Below are 7,613 nucleotides of genomic sequence, written 5' to 3'. Positions count from 1 at the left end.
CTTCTGATATGATCTGGTTATAATAAAGTCACTAATTTCTATTTTTCCCGATCTTTTTCCCAAACAGAGCCCGGTAAAGTGAGCTACAGAGTGTCAGTCTGACTGGCAAAGAGATTTGCAGTGTGCCGGGCTTTCCCTGCTGACCTGAGGAAACTTCATTAGGGCACAGAGGACCGTCTAGAGAAGGTAAATAGATGCAACCCTTGTTTCTTAAATAATTAGCAGAGCATTACATTCTCTATTTTAAAACCCCATTTGTTTTTAGACTAAAGGCCATCACTTTACCCCTCATCCAGTGCAATGTTTTTCTTTTAAAATCCTACTATGAAAAGCATGCCTTCTTATCCTTCTCCGAACTTTCTTCTTCCCAAATTAATTTTTTCTCTCTAATCCTTTCTAAACAGAACCTGGTAAAGTGAGCTGCAGAGTTTCATTCTGACTGGCAATGAGATCTGCCTTGCCTCCTGAAGTGAAGACTGGTGAAAGGGTTATTCGCCTTTAAATTAACTTTCAGTATGTTTTAGAATGGCTGTTTCTAAGCATTTTTTCATTTGGTGTTGATTGTTTATTTTCTGTAGTTTTTGGATTATTTGCCTTGTTCTTAATTTTTACAACTTTCAAATGCTGGTCACTGACCCCATATAACATAATACAAATGCTCTGTGAAGCTACAACTTTATTGTTATTGCTACATGTTTCTATTGAGACTTAAATATGAATAGGAGAGATGAGTAAGAAGTATCAATAACAATAGATGTATAACCTTACAGAGCATTTGTTTTCTCATGGGGTCAGTGCAGTGGCGTAGCTACCGGGGGAGCAGGAGGTGCAGTTATACCATTGGCTGTTTCCCCTTGGGCCTCCACTGACTTTTTTTTTAGGTTTTTTTTTACCATTTTTTTTTTTTGCATTTTTCTTTTGTGCTGGCTGGGGGTCAGATCCACTTTGCACCACCACCCCCCAGCCGTTCAAGTGGAAGTGGCTGGCGAGGGAAAGGAAGCCCCGCCTGCTGCAGTCTGTGTCTGCAGAAACAGGAGGCCCAGAAGAGGATCCGAGCATCGTGTTGACGCGCACATCCATCCTGATAACCCTTCACTTCCCAGGTCTCACCTGCAAAGGTGATAAGTATTTGGGACCAAAAATTGCAAAAAATGGGACTATAGGATAGCAGGTATGGTAGGGAGAGGTGGTGTCTATAGTAACAGTGGATAATAGTCTCTGGGAAGGGAGTGTGACTGTGGGATAGCAGGTATAGTAGGGAGAGATGGTGCCTATAGTAACAGTGGATAATAGTCTCTGGGAAGGGAGTGTGACTGTGGGATAGCAGGTATAGTAGGGAGAGATGGTGCCTATAGTAACAGTGGATAATAGTCTCTGGGAAGGGAGTGTGACTGTGGGATAGCAGGTATAGTAGGGAGAGATGGTGCCTATAGTAACAGTGGATAATATCCTCTGGGAAGGGAGTGTGACTGTGGGATAGCAGGTATAGTAGGGAGAGATGGTGCCTATAGTAACAGTGGAATAATAGTCTCTGGGAAGGGAGTGTGACTGTGGGATAGCAGGTATAGTAGGGAGAGATGGTGCCTATAGTAACAGTGGATAATATCCTCTGGGAAGGGAGTGTGACTGTGGGATAGCAGGTATAGTAGGGAGAGATGGTGCCTATAGTAACAGTGGAATAATAGTCTCTGGGAAGGGAGTGTGACTGTGGGATAGCAGGTATAGTAGGGAGAGATTGAACAGGAGACCCAGCACTAAGCAAGTTCAGTCAGTGGTTCCCTTCACTCACTAGCGCTCCCCCGGATCGGCTGTTCACGTCTCTTTGAGTTGGTATAACCTCTCTGGCCCTGATTGGTCAAACCACTTTTTCGCAGCTGAAGCAGTGCCGTTGACATGGCTGTCCCTATTCAGTTCATCTATGTTGAAGGCACATGGCTCCTCTGCGTAATGCCACCAAGTCCCTCTTTACAGAACAGGACATAGAGCTGACCGAACAACTGCAACGCTAATCCTCGCCCTACTACTTGCTCTCCCAACCCAGTAATGCTGTATTCCAGCCCAATGCATCGGGGGTGGGGGGCCCAGTTTTAAATTTCTGTGCCAGGGCCCTTAGGGGTCTAGTTACGCCACTGGGTCAGCAACCCCTATTGGAAAGAGTCCTGACTTTTGCCTACCCCAAGTCTGCACCCCTCTGTCTTACTCTTCCATCCTCTCCGTCACTCACCCCTCCCTTCCCTACTTCACTGTCCCCTGCCCTCCATAGTTGTCCCCTCCCACCCCTCTGTTGATCATCCCTCCCTTCCTTCCGTCTCTTCTCTCTCCGTCGTGCCTAGTCGGGTTGTTGCCAGCCAGGTTGCGTGGGGTGCACTGACTGATAAGCACTGATAAGCGTGGGGGCACTGACTGATAAGCACTGATAAGCGTGGGGGCACTGACTGATAAGCAATTTCAATAAATGTTTATGGCAAATGTATTGTTCACAACGTTTAGGGGTTTCCAAAAAAAAAAAAACTTGTGCTGGATCCAGTACAACTTCTAGTAACACCAGCCGCTAAATATTGCATGTTTTTACAGATACTGACCCATCCTCCTTTGCATAATTTGCAACAGGCATTCTAGGGATTATTGTGTTGTGGACCTTCCCCATAGGCTAACATTGGGTTTGGTAGCTTTTAGGTGGCGAACTAGGGGGTCGAAGTTTTTTCTTAAAGAGAAAGGACTTCGATTATCGTCGAAGGTCGAAGTAATCCATTCGATGGTCGAAGTAGCCCAAAAAACACTTCGAAATTTGAAGTTTTTTTACTTCGAATCCTTCACTCAAGCTTGGTGAATAGGCCCCTTAAAGTTAAAATTGGATTGCAGTGGCGGGGCTTGTCTTGGTTGCCCTTCTGTATAGGCCTGGCTCTTCTGCATAGGCCTGGCTCTGTTTTTGGGTATTCAGGGGCCCAGGTCTGTTTGTGGGTATTCAGGGGCCCAGGTGGGCTCTAGAAAAGGTAATAAAAATACCAGGGAACTGTTTATGTTCTGACCTAAAGAGAAAGTGGTAGGCAATTTGTAGTGAGTTTTTAAATATTTTTAAAACTGGCAATTTGCAGGAAAAACAATTATATTTTGGGCGCACATTTTAAACGTCTCTGCACATTTTTTAAAACAATATGTTCAGTTGAAAATAAGTACAAAGTTTGGTGCTTACACACAAAAATCAATGTGTGCACCACAATTTGTTATGTGTGCTGGCCTCAAAATGTGTTTGAATGCACACAGCTTGGAGAGAACATTGGCCTCATCACATGTGAAACTGAGTTTAGGGATGGAGTTAGAGGCTATAGAGGTATATGCCTAGGTACAGTAGTTCCTCCTCATTGTGACACCCTAAGCATGTGCTTCTTCTGTCTACTCCTAGATCTGGCACTGCTCTCCGTTTCAGATAATCCTGTTATGTCATTCCAGGGGTTCACAAATGGAAGATCCCAGCGATCCAACATTGTGAATGAAAAGCTCCATTAGACCACTCTTCTGGGACTCCAATCGTAATATAATAATAGTAATGTCTTGTGAAAACAGGTGTAACACTTGAGGTGGCAGAACCCAATGTGAATCACTAAAAAATAAAAAAAGAGACCCTACATTGCTAAGGTGTGGGCACCCCTGCATTAAAGTGGTTGTACACCTTTCAGTTAACTTTTAGTATGATATAGAGAGTGATATTCTGAGACAATTTCCAATTGGCTTTCATTTTTTATTAATTGTGTTTTTTTTAGTTATTTCGCTTTTTATGCAGCAGCTCTCCAGTTTGCAATTTCAGAAATCTAGTTGCTGGGGTCCAAATTACCTTAGCAACCATGCCCTGATTTGATTAAGAGACTGGAATATGAATAGAAAGATCAATACAGGTATGGGATCCGTTATCCGGAAACCCGTTATCCAGAAATTACGGAATTACGGAAAGGCTGTTTCCCATAGACTCCATTATAATCAAATAATCCAATTTTTTTAAAAATGATTTCCTTTTTCTCTGTAATAATAAAACAGTAGCTTGTACTTGATCCCAACTAAGATATAATTAATCCTTATTGGAAGCATAACCAGCCTCTTGGGTTTATTTAATGTTTACATGATTTTCTTGTAGATTTAAGGTGTGAAGATCCAAATTACAGAAAGACCCGTTATCCAGAAAGCCCCAGGTCCCGAGCATTCTGGATAATAGGTCCCATTCCTGTACTAAAAGGTAGCAGTAACCATAAATGTGTTGCCTTATAGAACATTAGTTTTTTTTAGATAGGGTCAGTGATCCCCATCTGAAAGCTGGAAAGAGTCAGAAGAAGAAGGAAAATAATTAAAAAACTATAAAAATAAATAAATAATAAAGACCAATTGAAAAATTGCTTATAATTGGCCATTCTATAACATACTAAATGTTAATGCAAAGATGATAAAGGACATTTTAATAAATACCATACAGGGCAATTGCCCAGCACCCACCAGGACACAGGGGTCACCATCAGATTTTCAGATTTTTACAAACTGTAGCTTGAAGCCTCCCCCAAATTTGTCAGACCCTTTAATCAACTAGAAGTGCTGTATAACAAAACCATTTTAATTACACACACACATATATATATATATATTTATTTCTATTTGATCTTCCAAATAAAAGACAAGTATATGTGGTGGGCTTTTTCTCTTGTGTCTCTGTTAGAGGCAGGTTGAGTGGTTGTACTTGTTTTCTTTTCAGCAAAGAGTACACAATATGGACATATCAGGCCTGTGTCTCTTTTGGTTGCTGTATTGTAAAAAAAAACATTGGTGCCAGCCAGGGCCCCCCATAAAAGTTTTTTTTTAAAAAACATTATTGCCAGGGCCCCCCCTTACAATTTAAAAAAAATTGGGGCCCAAACATTTTTTTAAAAAAAACATTGGTGGCAGGGCCCCCCTTACAAGTTCAAAAAATTGGGGCCCCAAAAAAAATGTAAAAAAAACCATTGGTGGCAGGGACCTATAGAATATTAAAATAATACATTGGGGCCAGTGTTCAGTAGAATTGAACTCATGGCTTCAGGATTTTAACTCCGCCTCCTTTTGTGACTTTGGGTCTTTTTGCCGCTTCAGGACTTCAATTCCGGCTGTTTCCGTGACTTCGGGTCTTCGGCTGTTTTCGTGTCTTCGGGTCTTTTCGCCACTTTGGCTTTTCGGCACTTCCGCATTTTCAGCTGTTCGGAATCAAAAATGGCCACAAATCTTCGGCGCTCAGAAGGGGGGCCCGGCTCTTTCAAAAGTGCCCTTCATGTCCGGGCCACTTGTCCCCCCCTGCTTGAGGGAAGAAGTACTGCCACACATTTCAATGAATTGTTTGATAGTCCTTGACTCACTGGTGATTGGCCCATGGCTAAGATTGCTTCAGGTTGGACAGTGTGTTATACTAACTTCCTGCTATGGGAGGCAGAAGGGGCCAAATTCTGTGACCCCAGTTGTGCCCTTGCACTGATGTCTGTCAGTCACAGGAGCTTTGTGATGGATGAAAGTTGCTACTACTAGAGAAACACTCTGCCCCTGTACCCATTACTTAATGAGGCATTTCCAAGCAAATGGGCCAAAGTCAATAAGTAAGCTCACAGCATGGATTTTATGTGTCTGTGCTAGTGACTATCTCGTGATCTTCCTACCCCTTGAGAACTACTCTGCCCCTATGTACATCCTACTCACACCGGCTCCGCTATCAGCACATATATCCGACCAACGTAAGCAGCAAACGTGGCTTTGATTGGATCCTCTTGAGAAGCGGGGGCGGACCTTCAAATGTGTTTCGAGTAATCCAAATGTAGCTTAGAGTAACTAAAATAATTTGTTTTGTACAATCTCATCATTTTTTATTTTTTATCTTTTATGTCCTGGCTTCTGATTACAGATGTAGAAAGGTGTCCTTTCTATTCCGAAGTGTAAGGTGTAGCTGATGTTAACACACCCATGCATTGCATGCCTATCACTGATAAACGGAGCACCTGACTGTAATTGTGTAATTTATGGTTACATTCTTTTTATAGTCTTTAGGAAAGGTTTCAAATTAAAGGGGCAGTACACTCCCTACATAAACAAAATAAATGAAACCTTTGCATTCTGCCCAATTTAAAAAAAAAAAAGTTTTGCTTCATACACATTTTTTTTAAAGGTACATTTTGTTTCTTTTAAACACACATCAATTACATACATGACAGACAGTTATGCAGACTAATTCACATAAGGTCCAAAAGGTAGGTACAGGGCCGGAACTAGGGGTAGGCAGAGTAGGCACGTGCTTAGGGCGCAAAGCTGGGAGGGCGCCAGGCAGGGCCGCCATTAGAAATCACGGGGCCCCGTACAACAAAATTTTTGGGGCCCCCTGGGCCCCGCCCACACTGACGACCAAGCTCCGCCCCATATCCTGCCCACATCGCAGTTAAAAGACCACACAGACATCAGCGCTAAAAAAGTAACCCCCCCCCACACAAGTTGTAAAAAGCTATTGATGGTCAGGGCCCCCTTATAAAAAAAATTGGGGCCCCAAAAAAAAAAAATTAAAAATTTTTTTTTTAAAAAAACATTGGTGGCAGGGGCCCCCTGTTAAAAAAAACTTGGGGCCCCAACAAAAAAAATTTTAAAAAAAACTAAAAAATAAACAAACATTGGTGGCAGGGGCCCCCTTCTAAGTTAAAAACAAATTGGGGCCCCAAAAAAAAATTTGAAAAAAAATTAATTTTTTTTTGAAAAAAAAAAAAACATTGGCGGCAGGGGCCCCCTTATAAGTTAAAAACAAATTGGGGCCCCAAAAAAAAATTTGAAAAAAAATTAATTTTTTTTTGAAAAAAAAAAAAAAACATTGGCGGCAGGGGCCCCCTTATAAGTTAAAAACAAATTGGGGCCCCAAAAAAAAATTTGGAGAAAAAAAAATTTTTTTGAAAAAAAAAAAATGGTGGCAGGGGCCCCCTTACAAGTTAAAAACAAATTGGGGCCCCAAAAAAAATTTCAAAAAAAAATAATTTTTTTTTGAAAAAAAAAAAAAACTGGTGGCAGGGGCCCCCTTACAAGTTAAAAAAATTTGGGACCACCAAAAACAAAATTAATTTTTTTTAAAAAAAAAAACCCAAAAAAAAACAATGGTGGCAAGGGGCCCCTTACGAGTTAAAAAAAAAATTGGGGCCCCAAAAACAAAAGTTTTAAAAAAAAGATTGGTGGCAGGGGCCTATAGAATATTAAAATAATACATTGGTGGCCAGGGGATTAAAAAAAAAAAAAACACAAACTGGTGTTCAGTAGAATTGAACTCATGGCTTCAGTACTTCAACTTCGCCTCCTTTCGTGACTTCGGGTCTTTTCACCGCTTCAGGACTTCGGCTTCGGCTGTTTTCGTGACTTCGGGTCTTTGCGCTGCTTCAGGACTTCGGCTTCGGCTGTTTTCGTGACTTCGGGTCTTTTCGGCGCTTCGTGACTTCGGGACTTCGGCTTTTTCCGTGACTTCGGGTCTTTTCGTCGCATCGGCTTCGGCTTTTCGGCACTTCCGCATTCGGCACTGAAGAGGCAAGACGTACGGCTCGGGCGCTCGTAAGGGGGGCCCGGATCTTCAAAAAAATGCAGCGCTG

The sequence above is a fragment of the Xenopus laevis genome, chromosome 7L, assembly GCF_017654675.1.
Source record: "Xenopus laevis strain J_2021 chromosome 7L, Xenopus_laevis_v10.1, whole genome shotgun sequence".
Lineage (NCBI taxonomy): Eukaryota > Metazoa > Chordata > Amphibia > Anura > Pipidae > Xenopus > Xenopus laevis.
The sequence above is the reverse complement of the archived record's forward strand: the minus strand, read 5'-3'. Positions refer to the sequence as shown.